Here is a 14,618-nt window from a genome sequence, read left to right on the forward strand (position 1 = left end):
CTGTTTTTAAAATTTATATCCATATACCTTATTCATTTTGCTATTCTTTATTGATGGTTGCTTATATGTAGTGAAATTTTTCACTCTTGCAAATATACTGCAGTAAACCTTATAAATAGCTTTCTGTGAACATGATTGTTTAATGTGACATAGATTAAAAGAGGTGTGATTGCTGGGCCTTAGGTATATCCAGATTAAATTTTCATAACTGGTACCAAATTTCTGAATAAAATGTCTATGTAAGTTTACTCTAGTACCTACCATATAGGAATATCCATTTCACCCCTGGTCTAACAACTATTGAATATAATCAATTTGGTAGATATTTCCTAAACTAATGCTTGAAATTTTAGCTCCTTTTTAAAAAATTAATTTCAGTTTCCTTGATTGCTGTGTATTTATTTGCCATTCATTTTTCTTTTTCAGTTAAGAACATATAAATTTCAATTTGCCCCAGTGGCTCAGGAGTCTGAGGCAGAAGTATTGCAAGTATAAAGCCAGGCTCAGCAACTCAGCACTAAATATGTGCTATGAACATCGTTGTACAAGCATCTATTTGAGTCCCAGTTTTCTATTCTTTGGGGTGCACACAGATGCGGTGGAGTTGCTGTGTGATGTGATAATTCTATGTTTAACCTTCTGAGCAACTGCCAAACTGTTTTCCACATTGGCTGGACCATTTTCCATTCCTAGCAGTAATGTATAAGGATTCAAAATTCTCCCCATCCTCACCAATATTTTTATTTTCTTTTTAAAAAATGTTACTTTTAATTTTACTTAATGACACCTATTGTCAATAATGTGTAATGATCGGGCTGGGGATGTGGCTCAAGCAGTAGCATGCTCACCTGGAATGTGTGCCGCCTGGGTTTGATCCTCAGCACCACATGCAAGCAAAGATGTTGTGTCTGCCAAAAACTAAAAAATAAATATAAAAAAATAATGTGTAATGATTATTTTAGGGTAATTGACACATGCATCACTTTAAACATATATCACTTCTTTGTGCTGAGATTATCCAAAATATTCTAGATTTAAAGAATTACTTTCTGATTAGCATTAGTCACCCTAGTATGCAACAGAACACCAGAACGCATTCCTCCTAACTGTGACTTTGTGCCTGCTGATGACCTTCACTACCCTTCCTCTTCCCTGTCCAGCCCAGGTAACCATTAATCTCCTCTCTCTCCCCAGACACCAGCATTTCTGGATTCCTCCTCAAAGGGGGATTCTGCAGTCTTTGCCTCTCTATGTTCATTCTGGGTTGTGAAGTGCATCTTACTGTGGTTTTGCATCAAGCTCAAATTTTGTTCTCCATAAGTAAAGTTTTGTTGGGAGACAACCACACCTGCTCCTTTGGTATCTATGATGACTGCCACCCTCATGGCAGAGCTGAGTCACTATAAGAGACCATGTGGCCTGTGAAGCCCAAGACATTGACTATCTGCCTCTTCACAGAAGTTTGCTGGGTTCCCCATTCAAGCAAGTAGGCAAGGTGAGAAGCATGTTAGTGAGTGAGTGTGTCTCTGTGTGTGTGTGTGTGTTGGCATGAGCTTCTCTAGGTCAGAGCTGCTGGGTAAGTGGGGGATGTGATGGACAGAAGGACAGTCCCCCACAGGTATCCAAGTACTCATCTTTGCAACCTGTGACTACTTTACCCCACCTTTTATATCCAACTGTGAATATTGTCTTTAAAATCAGAACAAATACCAAAGAAACAAACTGGCACTTTATTACAATTACCCTCAGCTCTGTTCTCTTTAGTTATTGCAAGGCCTAGCTATTGCTGTAGAACAAGCAGTCCTCAATGCAAATGGTGTAATAAGGTTTTTTGTTACCCAATGGGACTACCTGTTGGGGTTTTCTGAGTCTGACTCAGGAAAAGAACATTCATGTTCATAGGAGAGCCTGTGGCCAGAAATCACATGAAGGGCAGGAATCAAGCTCCCTTGTGAGCCATCCTTTGATCTTGAGGACTGAAGTCATTCTAAGCCTGAAGGACACACATAATGGAGCATACGGGTATTGCGCTTCTATTGCTGTGGCGAAATTCAGAAAGGGGAGAATATTTCACTTAGAACAATGGAAGGATTAATATTTCTAGGCAGCACTGGACATTTTGAAGCAGAAACACATCAATGACTCAATAGTGCAACCTAGAAAACGCCAACTAACCTCAACGATCAAACCCCTGATATACGAACACCAACCTTCCACACCTCCGTTATTGTAGTTGCCAGATGAAAAGATATATTTTACATAGCAATACAATGTGCAATGTAGAGGTTTGTCTCATCATATTTTAATGTCCTGTTTCTGAGGCCAAAGTAACCAAACTTTCATTTTAAGTTTTTCTTTCCATCTAGACGTCAAGTGGAGACATGTATTTTCAAATACATGAAAATAAACTTTGCAGTGATTATGGTAGAGGCTGTGGACACCATGCTGGGCAAGAGAAAAGAATAACAATGGTGAGAAGAAAAGCCAGTGCACAGCCATGAAGCTCACTGGTCTGTTAGAATCTGCCTCATCAGGAAGAGCAGCTGAGATGGGGATTCATGGAGGCATGAGGGACCCACAAGGGCAAAGCCATGCTGTGGGATTCCCTCCAGTATAGGATTATTACACAGGCCATCTTAACTGTCAAATGCATTCCCCCACAGGATTACCATGCACGACTGTGTGTTTTAGTATCAATTAAAAAAAATTACTCCATATGATCCATCATGGGAAAAGAAATAGTTTTCAGAAATGCATGTCATCCCATGAGATGAAAGTGAATTTCCAATATCTCTATCCAGGATTGAAAATAGTTTGAATAAGTATGCAAGTGGTTAAGAGGAACACTGTTCATATCTCAGAGGGAACAGAAAGCTTATCAGGGTGTGCTTTATAATTTTCATAGGGAAGTTGAAATCAAAGGAAGAGAAACTCCCGAAAATGAATAGAAGGAACAAGTTGTACTTCTAAAATCAGATGAAAGTATTGTAAATTTTTGCCCTGAGGCTTTGAGCTCTGTGATCCAAAAAATCTTTCAGACCCAGCAATATGGCCCCTTTTATAGTTTTATCTTGAAATTTTTTTCCAGAGCTCTCTTGATGTCTCTATCCCTCAGACTGTAGATGAATGGGTTCAGCATGCAGGTGACCATTGTGTACATCACTGAGGCTGTGGCAGTAGAGCATGAGTTTTGGGTCACAGCAGAACTAAAGTCCACCCCCAGGAAGGTGCTATAAAATAAGGAACCACGAAGAGGTGAGACACACATGTGGAAAATGCTTTATAATTTGCCTGAGCTGATAAGATAGCACTCATGGAAGACACTATTCTGGAGTAATAGTAACGGATACCATCCAATATCAAAGGTGCAAAATACATCACTGTGTCATTAAGAAAAGTGTCAGAGCAGGCAAGTAGGACCAGTTGATTCAGTTCACAAAGTGTGGGATTTCCAAGTCTGTGCAGAAGGACAGCCACATGCCATTAAAGTTTCTAGTAAGGAATTCAGGACATTTGTGACCCAGCATGCCAGCACCAGCACACCAGAGATCCTGTGGTTCATGATGACAATGCAGTGCAGGGGGTGGCAGATGGCCACATAGCCATCATAGGACATCACACCCAGGAGGAAGTTGTCCTACTCAACAAATAATATAAAAAGGTAAATCTGTATGAAGCAGCCTGCATAGGTAATGGCCTTGGTCTGAGTCTGGATGTTCACCAGCATCTTTGGGATGGTGGTGGAGGTGAAGCAGATGTCTACAAAGGACAGGTTGGAGAGGAAGAAGTACATTGAAATAAAACAAAACTAAAATAAAACTTCCATCAATAGAACTAATATAGACCTCAGCTGTGTATCCATCTGATCCTGGGCTTTTCTTCATTGGTAGGCTTCTTATGGAGTCTTCTAGTTCATTGCTTAAAAGTGATCCGTCTAACTTGTGTATATCATCCTGATTGAGTTTGGGCAAATCCTATGACTCTAGAAATTTGTTGATGCCTTAAATATTTTCTATATTATTGGAATTCAAATTTTCAAAATAATTTCTAATTATCTTCTGTATTTCTGTAGTGTCCATCATGATATTTCCTTTTTCATCACAGATGTTAGTAGTTTGACTTTTCTCTCTCCTTCTCTTCCTTAGGATTATTTATCAATTTTATTTATTTTTTCAAAGAATCACCTTTTTGTTTTGTCAATTTTTTCAATTGTTTCTTTTGTTTCAATTTCATTGATTTCAGCTCTGATTTTAGTTATTTCCTGTCTTCTACTGCTTTTGGTTTTGATTTGTTCTTTTTTTAGATCTTTGAGATGTAATGTTAGGTCACTTATTTGTTGACATTTTTTCTTTTAAGGAATGAACTCCTTAAAAAAAGTAGCAGGAATAAAATCAACACCCATAAATCAAAGGCATTTCTGTTCATCAGTGACAAATCTTCTGAAAGAGAAATGAGAAAAATCACTCCATTTACAATAGCCTCAAAAAATACTTAGGAATCAACTTAATAAAAGAGGTGAAAGATCTCTATAATGAAAACTACATAATGCTAAAGATAGGAATTAAAGAAGACCTTATAAGATGGAAAGATATACCTATCTCTTGGTTAGGCAGAAATAATATTGTCAAAATGACCATACTACTAAAAGCCCTATACAGATTTTATGCAATTTCAATCAAAATACCATTGGCATTCCCCATAGAAACAGAAAAAGCAGTCATGAAATTTATTTGGAAAAGTAAGAGACCCAGAATAGCTAAAATAAATCTTATCAGGAAGAGTGAAGCAGGTGGCATCACTATACCAGACTTGAAACTATACTATAGAGGAATAGTAACAAAAATGGTACCAAAATAAAATTGTAGACAATAAACTTGTAGACTTGTACAGAATAGAGGACACAGAGACAACCCCACACAAATACAGCCATCTCATATTAGACAAAGGTGCCAAAACATATGTTGGGGAAAAGAGAGCCTCTTTAACAAGTGGTGCTGGGAAAACTGGAAATAAATGTGCAGCAAAATGAAATTAAGGCCCTATCTCTCACCATGCACAACATTCAAAGTGGAGCAAGGACCTAGGGATTAAATCAGAGACGCTGTGCTTAATAGAAGAGAAACTAGGTCCAAATCTTCATGATGTTGGATTAGGGCTAGGGCCTGACTTCCTTAATAAGACTCCGATAGCACAAGAATTAAATTTAAGAATCAATAAATGGGATTGATTAAAACTAAAAAGCTCTTCTCAGCAAAAGAGACAATAAGGTGGATAGAGAGCCTACAGAATGGAGAAAATTTTTACCACAAACATATCAGATACAGCACTAATCTCTAGGATATATAAAGAAATCAAAAATCTTAGCACCAAAAACAACAACAACAACAACAAATAACCCAATCAATAAATGGGACAAGGAACTGAACAGACACTTCTCAGAAGATGATATACAATCAATCAACAAATATATTAAAAAATGTTCAACATATTTAGCAATTAGAAAATGCAAATAGAAACTACTCAAAGATTTCAATTCACTCCAGTCAGAATGGCAGCTATTAAGAATACATACAACAATAAGTGTTGGTGAGGATGTGGGGAAAAAAGCAGACTCATACATTGCTGGTGGGACTGCAAATTTGGGCAGCCAATATGGAAAAGCAGTATGGATATTCCTTGGGAAACTTGGAATGGAACCACCATTTGATCCAGCTATCTCACTCCTTGGTCTATATCCAAAGGACTTAAAAACAGCATACTACAGGGACACAACCACATCAATGTTTACAGCAGCACAATTCACAATAGCTAAACTGTGGATTCAACCTAGATGCCCTTCAGTAGATGAATGAATGAAGAAACTGTGGTATATATACACAATGGAATATTACTCTTCATTAAAAGAGAATAAAATCATGGCATTTGCAGGTAAATGAATGGATTTGGAGAATATAATGCTAAGTGAAGATAGCTAATCCCCCAAAACCAAATGCTAAATGTTTTCTCTGATACGTGGATACTGACTCATAATAGTGATGGGGCAGTGAGCATGGGAGGAATGGAGAAACTCTAGATAGGGCAAAGAGGAAGGAGGGAAGGGAGGGGGCATGAGCTTAGGAAAGATGGTGGAATGAGATGGACATTATTACCCTAAGTACATATATGAAGACATGAATGTGTATAACCATAGACATGAAAAATTGTGCTCTATATGTGCACTATGGATTGAAATGCATTCTGCTGTCATGTATAACTAATTAGAATAAAAAAAATTAAAAAATAACTAAAATAACCATCATCATGAGTCTCTAATTCAAGACTGACAAATACTTGGAAATAAAATAATAAAAAATACTTTTTTAGGAGCAGTGAAAGAAGTGATATTCCAAGTTATAATTTCAACCTATAAAAACATAAGTGGATCCAAATGTTCTTAGGACACTGGACACAATGGCAAGAATGATGGAGTGAGTAACCACCATGGTTAGAGCATCACCACCACTCCCTTCATGAGTTCCCACCACACACGTGGTCCAGGAGTGCTACCTGCATCTTCCCACCTATTCCCAGCAGTAAACCCGTGAGGCCAGGTGCCTATTCCAACTGTGCAGAGAGGCCATCTCTGTAGACATAATGAAACTCCTGTGTATGAAACACTGGCTTCTGAGAAAGAAACAGTCTATTTTCACTTGAAAATATGTTCCACAAGAGGTAAAAGGGTGTTGCTACTCATAAAAATAGAACCACCCCAAGGAAAAGGGGAATAATAAGGAAAAAAGATAAGAAATTAGATGAAAATGGTAAAAAAGGAACTTGATTATTACAGATCATGCAGAGGAAGATTAAATATAAAAAGCAGTGGTGGGGTGGATTAGCAATGTGACCAACTCTTAGATTTGGCTACATGAAATTCATAAACTCACATGTTCCCACTCTAAATTTCAAGACATATATAAAGAGCTCAATGGCAAGCAGCAATCTTAGTGAAAATAACTTCCAATTCTTTCTTTGAATGCAGAATATAAAGATGCCCAGTTCCCACAAAAGCAAAGTATTTCCAATTGCAAATCGAAAGAAAAAGGCTAACAAGCTAAAAAATGTACTTACCCTGGGCAGTAAGGAAAGAACTGCAAAATAAAGCCCTTTAATTTTCTCTTTTGACCCATCAAATAAAAACTATTTCCCTCAAGTGACCACCCAGCACTAGAGAGGATGCTGTGAGATGTGTGTTCCTGAAGGAGGGGGGCAAGGCAGTATTTGTGAGTAGCCCATTAGTCTCACCTTTGTAATGAATATAGAAGTGGCTTGAATACTCTTCAGGCTGAAATTAAAGAAAGAAATGCCCTCACCTCACTGCACAACCCACCACCCCTGAGACTCATTTTGCCCAACCTGCTACTGTTGAGTTCCGTGGATATGTTCTCGTTTTATGGAAAATACTTGATACACTTTCCCAGTCTTGTCCAATTGGACTCTGTTCCCATTATGTGTTGTCAGCAATGATCTAAGCATTGAGAGTCTGTGAGATGTTTCTCTTTTTAACATGTTAACCAGTGGCAGATGAGTGAGTCAGCACTCAGCTCTCTCAGCTCTGGGCTGGGTGGGTCCATGTTGTCAGCTTCTGTTCTTGCTGAACATTTCCTGCGGGACCTACCAGGTCTGAGACTCACATGGATGGGGTCTCTGAGAAGGTCTTCCTGTGGAAGTCTGGAGTCCGCCTAGTTGATGGTGGAGTGAAGACTGAAGCTTTGTCCCCTGACAAGACAGCAGGAGAGGGAAGCCCTGGCCCCCGAGCCAGACTTAGGACTCCAGAACAAGCCACCACATCCTGCTCAGCCTGCGATTGCCTGCTCTGAGGGACAACATCAGGGCATCTACACGTAGCTCCCTGTCTCTACTCATTAGGTTCAGTCCTCTCCTAACTCCTTCCCCTGAGCACTTGACTTCCCTGGGGGACATTGTTGTGAGCAGCAAGGAAAATGTTCCTGCTCCTTCTATGTTCCCAGGAGATCAGAGCATTAGGTAAAACTAGGCTTTGCTTTGCTTTGTCCATAAAATCCTCCACATTCCAGAAGTCCAAACTTCTTAGCATTTGTGCCCAACCTTTAGCTACAATTCCCTCAAAAGTCTGAGCTACTTGGCTTTGGATCTCCCAAGCTCGGTCTTGTAGGGGGGCACATTTCCCATTATCTTTAGGAAATTGCTATTCCCTTTTCATCAAGGGAGAAAACTGTCTTCATTTGTTAAAGTCATGGGAATTTGCCAGAACCCTTGGATTCCTGATGCTTTTTACAAGGCACTTATGAGTTTCATGCTTGGATATCAAGTTAAATATGGTCATTTATGCCTTCATTTATAAAACATTAGGTAATTATTAGAGATATATTTAGAGATATTCTTGAGTGTGTGCAGCATAGACTGAAGTTAAAATCTTACAAGGATTGCTTCATTTCATTTTTACAGATGTACAAGGATTAATTTTTTTACATCTGTATAAATGAGGCCCAGAGGCTAAGAGATATGCCTCTAATTATGAACTGAGTAAGAAGTAGCTTTCCTCCTGGCGTTCCATGTCTCTTGCTCCAGGGCACTGATCTTCCACCAGGCATGATGATGGAGACAAGTGGCAAAGGTTGAAGAAGTTTGGGGTTGTTACAACTTGGGATTTTTACTGTGCCTAGGAGGTTGAGGCCAAGGATGCTCCTCAGTATCCAGCAAAGCACAGGACCCCACACACCAAGGGGTTGTTTAGCTCAAATGTCAATGGTGGGGAATTTGAGACACACTTTTCTGACCAGAATCTTTCCAACTTCAATGTGAATATGGATCACTTGGGGATCTGGTTGAAATGCAGATTGTGATTTGGCATGTCAGTGAGGTGAGATTGTGTTTGTCTAAGAGCTCCCAGTTGGCATTGAGGCTGCCAGTTGGTGATGGATAACTCTTATTAAATACAGAGGAAAATTGTGTTTATGGCCTATGGCAGAACATTTTCAAGAACACATGCATTGTGGAATGACTGAATCCAGCTAATTGTGAGGTGCATCATTTCACATAATTGTTATATTTTGTGGTGACACACGGAATATCCACTCAGTATTGTTAAAGATTCTGTAACTAGAGTCACCAAGTTGTAGAACTCTGAACTCTTCCTCCTGTCTAGCTGAACCTCAGATCCTTTGACCAACTTCTCTCCCCACAACCACACAAACCACATCAGTCCCTGGTGATCACCATTTCACTCTTTTTATTTCCATAAAATCAGTGTTTTTGGATTCCACATGTGAGATTCCATATGTGGCATTTGTCTTTCTGTCTCTCTAATTTCACTTATTTAGGGATTTCCATTTCCATCTGTGTTGTCACAATTGACAGGATTTCTTACATTTTTATGGTTGAACCATACTCCCCTTAGTATACATATTGTGTTTTCTTTATCCATCCATCCATGAATAGACAACTAAGTGGATTCATATCTGTTTACTCTGATCAATGCTGAAGTTATATGGAAGTGCAGAAGTCTCTGAGAGGCCACCTTCATTTTCTTGGATGACCATTTCCAGTGGTGGGACTGCGGGCTCACATGATGGTTCCATTAATTAGCACTGAGGCTGTGGACCAGTGTTAGAGTCAAGTGCAGGCATTCCAAGGCCTTCTCCACCATGAAGGCCTCCATTACCTCAGTTTTGATTTTAGGTGGTCAGAGGCTGGACTCTGTCGCTTGGCTTCTGCCTAAATAAGTTGACACTAGCCTCTTGAAGGCTTCACTTGTGACAGGAAATCAAACTTACAAACCTAGGCTCCTTATAGACATACTTGATAGATTCCCCCTTCTTTAGTTTCTGTGTGAACTAAGGTTAAAGCTCACAGGAAATAACCTGCCCAGAGCAGATGCTCTACAGATAGCAGCCATTGTGACCATCACCTTGCTCCTCATTGGCTCAGGTCACTGTGACATCACAAGGGTTTCCTGGCAACCCTTGTCATGAGTCCAGCACTGAACAGCTCCTGGGAGACAGTGATGGTGGAGGTGGAGCGGACGTCCTCCCAGGACCCAGGCAGGCAGCTCAGAGCCTGAGTCCACCTCCCTGTGCTGTGCTGGACTCACGGACACCATCTCTGACCCAGTCAAGATGGCTCCAACTAGGCACAGTAAGGATTTTCAGACTCTTTTCAGTTATTTTACTATGTTCCACTCTTGGGAAAATCTATAAAACTGATATTTCTTGGTGCATCAAATTAGTTTGCTTCTCACTTTCCTGGTGCAAATTCACAGAATATAATTCATAAACTTTTTGGTGTCACTGGAAAAATAAACTATTTTCTTCTCTGATTCTGCCCCATGGAGACCTTGTTTTATATTTTACAGTTAGTCATCACTTTCACATTTTCTGCAGAAGGACTATCCAGCCCTAACCACTACTTTGGGTCTTGGCTGTGGGCTGAAGCCAGGGATGTCACACTCATCATTCCTCAGTGCACAAGAGGCCACACCACAGGGTTCCCTCACACAGAGGTCAACATGGGGAGTTGAGAAACATCCTTTCTAGACCAGAAGTTTTCCAAAGTCAATGCAAATATGAATCACTTGGGGATTTGTTTGAATGTAGATTATGATCAGGGAGGTCAGTGTGGCCCATAGATTGTGCATTTGAAACTAATACCCAGTTGATCTTGAGGCTCCCAGACTTGATTGGTGGACTACCTTTTTAAATTGACAGATAAAGTGGCATTCATTTATAGCATAAACCATAATGTTCTGAGTATATATGTACATTTCAAATATATATGTCTATATGCTCACATTCCTATGTACATATCATATATAGGTACATATGAATGACTAAATATAGTTTATCATCATATACATTATGGATTTATAATTTATGATGCAGAAGGACAGTCTTAATATCTACTTAATAAGCTTAATATCTACTCTTGGTACTTTTGAAGATTCAATATATTATTAACTGTATTGACCATGTTGTACAGTAGAGCTCATGAATTTATTCCTCTTTATCTGATGGAAATATGTATTCTTTTGCCAACATTTTCCCAACTTTCTCTCCCCTAAACCAACTCATCCCTCATATTTGAATCTTCAGTTTGATGAAATTAAAATTTTTATATTTCACACAGGAGAGAGGTCATGTGGCACTTGTCTTTCTATCTGCTAATTTATCTTAACATTATGACCTTTAGTTCCATCCATTTTGTTAGAACAGGACTTCATTTATTTTTATGGATGAATCCTGTTCCAATATGTATATGTGCTGCATTTTCTTTATCCATTCATCTGTTGATGGGTACTTAGGTGGATTCCAGGTCTTGGCTATTTTGAATAATGTACCAAATGTAGAAATGGAGATATTTGTTTGAGATACTTCATTCTTTTGAATGAATACTGACTGTTATGGTTTAGATATGAGGTATTTCCCAAAAGCTCATGAGTTAAAGAGTACAAAAATGATCAGAGGTGATGAAAGAACAATCAAGGCTTGCCTTCAGAGAAAATGCCCATTTATTGAGGAACAGCTCTGCATATTTGTAGAGCTGGGGGTGGTTTAACAGTTATGACAGTTTAATGGTTGAAGGGTTTGACAGTTGGCATGGAGTGCTTTTTGATTGGTGTGTAAGGATCATGTGAGCCAGCAGGGCTAGTCTGATTGGTGGGTAAGGATCATGCGAGCCAGCAGGGCTCACCATTGGGCAGCAGGATCATGTGAGCCAGCCGGGCTCACCATTGGATGGCAGGATCATGTGAGCCAGCAGGGCTTACCATTGGACGGCAGGATCATGTGAGCCAGCAGGGCTCATCATTGGACAGCATGATCATGTGAGCCACCACGGCTCACCATTGGATGGCTCTTCTTGGGGGATGGGGAAGTTAGTCTTTGGCAACTCCCAACATTCCCCCCCTCTTGGTTATTAAATGAGAGTGGGCGTCGACTCATTCTGGCTGCTTCCTGCTGAGATGGGGCCGCATGGGAGGAGGGAAGTAAGGAGCCCCAACAGGAGGGCAGACAAGACTGGTATCAACAAGGTTCCTTGCCACCACAGATCCATGGTGATGTCAGTCCATTCAGCATAGGTCTCCACTGGAGGTATCATCAGTAGCCAGGAGTTGGTAATTCCTGAGGAGAAGCTGGATAAAAGCTTGATTAGAAATTTTTGACCCACCTGAGTCTGAATGAACTTTATGATAAAGGGAAGGAACAGACACAGGGAGTTTTTATAGCACAAATCTAATGGGGTCTCAGGGTCTGCAAGCTGCCTTGTTGGCACAAGGGGGGTTAAGTGATCAGCCTTGAGCAGGGGCTTGGGCATTTGGGCTTGAAGCAAACAGGTGATAAAGAACCAGAGAGAGGGTTTGAGAAGCCAGGTCATCCTGCAGCTAACTTTGTTTGGCATGACCTGCAGACCAGCCTGTCCTGCACGTAACACCCTCAATTCCACTCTTCATTACTAGTCCAATCTTGCTCCCTCCCCTCTCTATTAAGGCTGCTCTTCAAACTTTCTCCTAACTGGGTGTACCAGCTTGCTTCTCTCTTTGCCTTTCTCGAAGGTGGCCAAGGGTGGATGGTGGCCCATTGTTACCATATTTCCCTTTGAGAGCAGTAGATCTCTCCAGGTTTTATGTGAAACAGGTCAACTTTAAATACTGATACTTGAAATTCTTATGAAACTGGGAAGGTAAACAAAGCACACATGTTCCTCCTTACGCCCAAAAGCAACAGGTAAAGTGCTCTCTTATGATCACACTTATTCAGGGGTCACCATGCTCTGGACACCTAAGTGGTTTGTCAGAAGGACAACACACAATGGTCCCACTACTGGCCAGATCCAATTAAGTAGGGGTTCTGTAAGGAAGAGAAGGGGGTCTGGCTGGAGGGGGCCCTTAGGGTCACTTGCTTTGAATCTCCAGATATAGGGTGAAGAGAGGACCCAAGAGGGGCCAGAAAAGAAAGGGAGCATTAGGAGAACCCATTTATGGAACATCCTCAGGTATTGATTGGGCTAAGAACAGATACATGGGAGAGGCAGAGCTTGAGGGATATTGTGGGGAGGGATGACAAGAGTACCTAATGACAGGTGACGATCATTGGCTCTTCTGATGAAGGTGTAAAAGTGCCAGGCTTAAGCCTGGAGATGTGAATCCATGGGGTAAGTTGGTTATTAGCTTGAGTTTGGCCACCAAATGAGTGCACATAGTCACCTGAGCAGGACCCTCCCATTTTGGTTATAGAGCGGGGATTTTCCCCTGGTGGGCAATAGTAAACAAGTTGACCAGGTGTTAAGGAGGTAGGGTTTTGAAAGAGACTGGGCTCAGGAAGGAGCCAGTCTTGAGAGTGCCAGAGTTCAGAGTGTAGATGAAAGAGGAGGGGCAGGGCATACGTTTCAGAGATGGGTAGGGGTTCTGTAGGCAGTCAGGGAGGAATGAGGGGACAGCCATACATGACTTTGAAAGGTGAGAGATTAGAAGGCTTATTTGGCAAGGCTCTAATGGGCAATAAAGCCAAGGGGAGCACCTTTACCCAGTCCAGGCTTAATTCCATGGTGAACTTGGTGAGGGTCTCTTTAAGGGACCAATTGGTCCTTTCAACCTTTCCAGAAGCCTGGGGGTGGTAAGGGCAATGGAAATGCCAAGGGAGTGATAGTGTTTGAGCCAGTCCCTGAGTTATCTGTGAGGCGAATTCTGGGCCATTGTCTGATTGGATAGAAGTGGGCATACCGAAATGTGGGATTATGTGAGTCAACTACCATAGGGCCCTGTTTGTTAGAAGTGGGAAAGGCTTGTTTTTTACTCAGGGCATGTTGGTGATATCAATCTGCCAGTCTGCAGCTGGGGTATGACCGTGGGCCTGATGAGAAGGGAAAGGTTTAGCTTTTAGTGGAGTATTGGTATTGGTTCTCTGGCAGATCTGACAAGCAGAAGTGATCTGTTGTAGGAGGGTCTTATCGTGTGGGGAAAGGGTGACAAAGGAGTGAAGGAAAGTAGTGAGGCTCTGTGGACTAGAATGGAATAGAGAGTGAAGAAACAGGAAGAGTTGTTGGAGATCTTTGGGCCGATCCCTGGTGGTAATGAAGAGTAGCAGAGAGGAGGTTAAAGCTCTGTAGGGTGGCTGATCAAGACACTTAATCGGCCTTGGAATTCCCCATAGTAGTAAGGGAGGAGTCAGTTTGGTGGGCCTTGCAATGGATTATTCCCAGTTGGGAAGGCAGCCTGGAGGCTTGTAGTAGGCCATAAATAAGTGTGGAATTAATGACTGCCGTCCCTCTGGTGGTCAATAGCCCCCTTTCTTTAGGGAGAGGGTTTTTCCCTCTGCTAGCTCACATGCCCCTGTGGCAGCTATGAGTTCAGCTTGTTGGTTGGTGGTATTGGGTGGGAGACGTTTTTCTTCTATGAAGGATGAGAGGGAAATGACAGCATACTCCGCCACTTTAACCCCTTCGTGTATAAAGGAGCTACCATCTGAGAACCAGAGGAGGTCCGAAGAGGGCAGGATTCCCTCAGAAATTGTGGTAGAGCAGGTAAAGTCATCTCTAATACCTCCAGGAATTTGTGGACGGGATCTTGTGAGGGAGAAGATGGGAGGAGGGAGGCAGGGTTTAATGGA

At 41.2% G+C, this 14,618-nt stretch overlaps 1 pseudogene; it reads right to left on the reverse strand.

Annotated features, from left to right (window-relative positions):
- Positions 1-3,058: 3,058 nt before the first annotated feature.
- LOC124087669 (olfactory receptor 1571-like) lies at positions 3,059-3,766 on the reverse strand (annotated as a pseudogene).
- Positions 3,767-14,618: the final 10,852 nt, after the last annotated feature.

This window comes from Marmota monax, unplaced genomic scaffold, assembly GCF_021218885.2.
Source record: "Marmota monax isolate L192 unplaced genomic scaffold, Marmota_monax_Labrador192_F-V1.1 WCK01_AAM20220418_F8-fsc00021, whole genome shotgun sequence".
Lineage (NCBI taxonomy): Eukaryota > Metazoa > Chordata > Mammalia > Rodentia > Sciuridae > Marmota > Marmota monax.